Source organism: Pteropus vampyrus, unplaced genomic scaffold (assembly GCF_000151845.1).
Source record: "Pteropus vampyrus isolate Shadow unplaced genomic scaffold, Pvam_2.0 Scaffold117, whole genome shotgun sequence".
Taxonomy (NCBI): domain Eukaryota; kingdom Metazoa; phylum Chordata; class Mammalia; order Chiroptera; family Pteropodidae; genus Pteropus; species Pteropus vampyrus.
Window position 1 is genome coordinate 423,540 of NW_011888898.1, and position 6,202 is coordinate 429,741.

A 6,202-nucleotide genomic window follows, 5' to 3' on the forward strand; every position below is an offset into this window, starting at 1 on the left:
GCTTTCTTAAGAAGAGTTACATTAAACCACTAAACTAGGTATCTATGAGATCCTGCTTTTGAACAAGTAAGGAATGATCTTAAGAAGTTAAGTCCGCGAAGATGAATCAACATGATGGATTTATTAATTAGTAAAAGCCATCCTCTGAAATTACCTAGCATTAATCACAATTCATGCAAAATATATCCAATTAGTCTGGAGATGTAGGTTTGACAAACTATCCTTTCTTCGGAGACCACAGTCAATTTTAATAACTTTGGCTGGATAAATCATTAATGCTCAGCCTGAAATTATGAGCAGTTGAGGAAATTCTGGCAAAGCTGAAAACTATGTGAAATGGAGACAGGAAGGCTGGGTGAAGCAGGAAACGAGATTCTGACAATTCTGGATATTCTAGTATCTGCTGCTACTTGCACTAAAGGAGTCAGTTGACTCTAATTGGATTCTTCTGAGTCAAAGGCTGGTGAAAACATACAGACCCAAATGGACAGGAAACCCCAGCAGCCAGAGCCCAAGCTTTCCTTAAGGATGGCTAATGCCTGTCCAGAGCCAAAGTAAACCAACCGGTTGATGGACAGGTGGGGCTGACCAGTCACCTGGAGTCTTGGATGTCCTCCTCTGCATGATCCAAATCCAATGCTTCCCGAATCATAGACATTCAAATAACTTAAAATCATGTCTCCCAATGGACCCATTTTACAGATGAGGAAACAGAATCCAGCACCATCAAGCAAAGACCCGAAGACAAGCTAATTGAAGCTTTTCTCAGCCTAAATTTACTTTTATTTAATAAAAGAGCTGCCATAAAATTATATGATTTTCAATTCTCAACTGCTGTAGTTTTACGATCTTGATTCCAGGTCTACTTTCTCGATAAGTTCACTGAGCCTAAGTATTTACGTGCATAAAAACATGTAAATATACATATAGATGTGAAAATATTATATACTTCGGTGAAAATTCTACAGGACCAAAGTTTTGAGGAGTCAAGTTTAAGTGATTTGTACATGACAGAATTTTAAAAACATATATTTAACGTGTTCATTTCCTGTTACTACATGTGGGTTTTTTGACCTACTGACTATATAAGAAAAAAAAAAAAGGGAAGCCGGATATTTCTGGAGATCTTAAATTCTCTATTTTTGAGATGAAATGAAAATGATTAGGAAATTATGGGAAAATAGTGGGTTTTGTTTTGTTTTTTTAAAATCCATCTCATTCTTTTATTGCAAAGATTGAACTTTCTGTAGATTTTTCTTAGAAAAGGAAAATTCTGCATCATGGGCCAACTCAAGTAATAAAACACAGTGAATTTTAATGAATTTGACTCCCAAAGAAAGCTCACGGCCGGTGGAGTGTGGTTCCTGAATAACCTTGTGAGCCAAGTAAGTAATCAATCAGAAAAGAAGCCAGGAATAAGATTCAGGATGCTTTTAAATAGAGGCAGAAAATGTCCATAGATAATGTTATTAGAGGAACTCTTCCTTCTTGCTACGCTCACCATTGTACAAAGTAAACTACAAAACCCATTTGAGTATTAATGAATTCTCAAGTACTTTGGATTATTAAAAGCGGGCAAGGAAGAGAAAGAGGGAGCGTCTTGTCATAGGAAAACGCTGTATGCACAGGCTCTGAGACACAAAGGAAGCTTCCATTTTTAGAAGCAGGGGTAATTTGGTAGACGACTCTTGGAAATGAGTTTACTGCTTCCTTAACTTTGAAACTCTCAACTCTTGATCACTCAACACGTAGCAGCCTTCAGTTCTGCCATTAACAAAGTTAAACCTGAGGCTGGGGCAGTCGAGTTGAACTATGTTTTCTCTGGTTTCCTTCTGAGCCTGAGTCCTCACTCAGCATCAGAAAGGAAAGCCTGTTTACCCAGCTAATTGTTTAAATCCCTCACGGTGAACAAAATACAGAGCTGGGAATACTATTACCTTTTAGAATGAATTCGTAGAGCCATTGAACGTAGCTGAACGTTTTTCTTTTGTTCTGGAGGCCTCTGGGGAAGTTGATAAAGCTATGATTTATCGTTTTGCAAGGGACATTCCACCAAAGCAGTTTGTTTAATTTTTAATTTTTTAAAAACAAGTAAAGGTCATAGAGACCAACTCCACGTTTAATCTAACTTCTCAAGGGTTGTTTTGAAAAGAGGAATATTGAAAGACACGTGGAGTCTTTTGTTTTGTCAAGAATACATCATTTAAAAAAAATTATTTTGTTTTATTATTTTTTCAAGTGTCCGACAATAGGGGATTATTTATTTTTTTTATTATGGCGACATTGGTTAATGAAATCCAGTAAGTTTCAGGTGTACAATTTAGCAGTAAGGTACGTATATATATATATATATACACACACACACGTTGCATTGTGTAAAGATATATATATATATTGCATTGTGTAAAAAATAATTTTAACTATACCATAATATCGAAATGCATGCCAGTTGTTTTTAAAAAATCACTATGTAGGAAAAGGTTTAGGAAAAACATTTAGGATTTCATAAGGAACATCAGAAACTAATCAATGGGTATTATTATTGAACATGTTTAAAAGGACCAGTGTGATAAGTTTCCAGGTAAAAACACCGGAATCCTAAAACCGAATTCTCTGTTCTGGTCCACAACTTGCTATATGCCTGAGCTATATTTTTTTTAATTGAGTTTTTAGAAACCAGCTGAGGCTTCTACTTCCTTCAAGTGTGGGACAATCCTAGTTACTTCCTCCTAACCCTTCCCTCCCTTGGGCCCAGAGGCAAATACGTAAAAATTTCCCCTTTGATAGCTGATAAATGCTGATAGCAGTGTGAGAACCACTGCTTTTTCCCAAAGCTGGGTAGGCTTTCTCTCAATTTTAATGTCTATTGTTCCCCTATTCCCCACCCCCTACCCCCACGCTAAAGCAAGTCTTTAGCTCCTAACCTTGGCTCGCTTTTGCAAACTTTTGCTTAAGGGCTAAAAAAATTTACCTCCTGCAAAATAAAAAGGGCATTTAAAAATTTTTAGTTTGCAGATACACATACCTAAACGCAGTGATAGCTCTTAAACTTCTCATTCCCAACTTAATCTTTAATTGAAAGTTCCAGAAAAGCAGTAAACCTGAAATGCTCTTTAAAAATAAAAATAAGAAGTAAAACCCTAAATGTTTTAAGGATATATGTCCAAATTACCCTATAAAGAGTTCTTGAAAAATAAAACAAACGAAACACCACAGTCAGAGATGAATTACAGGAGATCTAAATTGAGAATGTATGATGTTGGCATGAATGGTCATGATAACTGACAAAATTGAATTAGCCTCAGTGTGAGGCCTCACGGTTAAAGGAGAAAACGGAAAAAAAAAAAAAAAAAAGAAAAGAAATCTACCGTGTGAAGTGTTTAAATATCAGCTGCTGTGAAAGGGGTATAAAAATAAAACCCAAGAGATAGAAGAACTGTTTTCTGTGTGCAGTGGGAAAGTTTACCCAAATGACAAACTGTCACGTGGGGACGGCCCAACAACATTTGAAAGTTTATTTCCTTAGATCAAAAAGAACAGACAGAAGCCCAACATTTATATCTGTGCTGGTTGGTCATGCTCCCTTTTTCCTAGAGTAATTATATGCTACATCCATGAAGCAATGTGTCTAATACCTTAGAGCTGTGAGTACAAAGACGATGGGATCATATGACATCGCTATATTTAGAAAAGGGCTCTGTTTTCTGTTTTGCTCAACCTTACAATTTTCTGCCCTGAAGAAAGAGGAGTTTCAAATGTACATTGATCTTTCTCATATCGTGAATGAACTGAATTAGCACCTGTTTTCAACTGTCAAAATACATTTTTAAAAAAAGAGAGGGGGGAAGAGAAGCCTGCGTACTCCTAATTCGACATGGGAGGTATAATTTTTTTCCCTGCTTTTCTTTAAAAGGACATAACCTGAAAGGTACAGTAATAATATTTACCAAATTCTATAAAATGCTAAGGTATGTACTTAACTGAACAAAGAAACAATGTGAAATGGTGATATTATCAGAAGGCAATTTAGATGAAAGTCTTCTAAAATATATATATATGTATATGTATATATATATACACATATACACTACAAATCTTGGAAAACAACTAGCTCATGTAACTAAGCAAAGTGACTGTAAAAAATTAACTCTAAAAAATCAGGAAAATAATTTATTAGTTACAGGAATGTGTATTGACTCCCTTTCTTGTAAAATGTCTGAAAATAATAATGGTTTAGAAAATGGACAGTTTTTCAAGGTAAATGTCAGAGACTTCAATTGCCCACAACAAGCCCAATCCCTTTGAAAGGATGTTTGCTGTCTATAAATACTCTCTCTGTGGGGGTAATCCAAATATTTTCCTGAAGTCGGAATTGGACTGATTCAATCAGTGATTAAATTAGCAGATTATATCATGTTCAGTCAGAGATTTGTGTTTAAGCTCCCATATGTACAGAACTCATTTATTCATATACGCAATGTTTATTAAAATTTATCTCCTAAAAATGATGACTACAAATTTACAGGTCAGGTGCTCAATATGTAAGTAGATTTTAACAGAATGTTAATTTGTTAAAATAATACAGAGCTCTAAAAACTTCCTAGGTTAACTCCAGCAGTATGGTATCAACAGTACTATTTTAATGAAAAAAATGTCTACCCAAGTCTCTCTTATTTGTGTATCATTATAGTTTTCCATCTGCGTTCCTCCAGGGCATGTGTGGTTGTTTTACATAATTCCTATTGCTGTTTATGAGCAGAGACTTTTATTATAGCTTTAACTAATATTTTATTTCTTATTCATTCATTCTTTTTTTTTTTTTTTATTTAACAATCATCATTATACAAGACTGGTCTAGATGCCCAGGGGTTCTAGAATTTTGATTTTATAAACTAGTCAAAATTTCCAAAAATGGTTTTGTATTTAAATACTCAGTTGTTTGGAAATAGATCATTTTTAATATACACATTTGTGTTTCAATGTCATGGAATTGGGGTAACCTAGTACTATATTGATTCTAAGGTATGCTTTAGTTTTTACATTTTTTAACACAACTGAAATTAGGATGCATTTTGCAATCGATGGCATCTTGCAATTATACTTGAAAGCATTTCTCTCTTTCTTAATAGTCCATAAAACAATGGAGCATCTTGTAAGCGGTGATGTTCTGGGTTTGACAAAATTCAGTAACCAGCCCCTTTAGTTTTCCGAATTATTTGGATGTGATTGCTTAAGTATTTCTTCCATGATGGACTTCAAAAGGATTCTTAACATCGATGGAAATAATAAGATAATAATAACTACCATTTATTGAGCTTTTCCTGTGTGTGAGCAATTGTGCAAGTTCCCCAGCATTTAATCCTGAAAGTTGATACTATTGCCCCATTTTGTAAATGGAGAAACGAATGACTCACCTCACTCGCGTCACCCTAATCTCAATCCTGTATTTATTTAAAAGTTTGGTATGTCTACGGTCATGCCACCCTGAACAAGCCCGATCCCGTCTGATCGCGAAAGCTAAGCAGTTTTGGGCCTGGTTAGTACTTGGATGGGAGACCACCTAGGAAGACCAGGTGCTGTAGGCATGAAAAATAAACAACAAGGGATTGTAAATTGACAAGGTCCTTGCAATCTGTGAGGTCAACCAAGGGTTGCCTCGCTTAAAAAATAAATAAATAAATAAAAGTCTGATATTTTGTTTATTGTAGTTTTTTTTTTTTTTTGGCATTAATTTGATTTTCTAAAACATCGTCTTAAAATGATATTCGTCTCAATCACTGAGTTTCGGGGCTGCTGAGATTTTGTGCCTGAGGCCAGTGCCTCACTGGCCTCACCCTAGTACCTGCCCTGGGGCAAACACCAAAATTCAGACGCAGTGAGTCTGACATTAGACGCTGTGCTCTTAATGGCACCCTGTGTCCCTCATGGCATTTGTCACAATTAGTAATAATGAACTCCTTTGTCCTCTTGATCATTGTCAGTTTCCCTCTAGTGAAATATAAGCTCCAGAAAGTCAGAGAAAATGTTCATCTCACTCATCATTGTACCACCATCCAATATATTATATTATATTGGAACAGAAGCATCTTACACTTCCTTTCAGCAAATAGCCCCGAACACATGCTACCTGTCGGGTGTTGTTTTAACGCTGGCCACACAGCGATGAGCTGGTTTCTGTCTTCACCGATTACTGTCTTCGCAT

General features: G+C 35.7%; 1 pseudogene; it reads left to right on the forward strand.

The window, feature by feature from the left end:
- The first annotated feature begins 5,466 nt into the window (after positions 1-5,466).
- Positions 5,467-5,585, forward strand: LOC111743648 (annotated as a pseudogene).
- Positions 5,586-6,202: the final 617 nt, after the last annotated feature.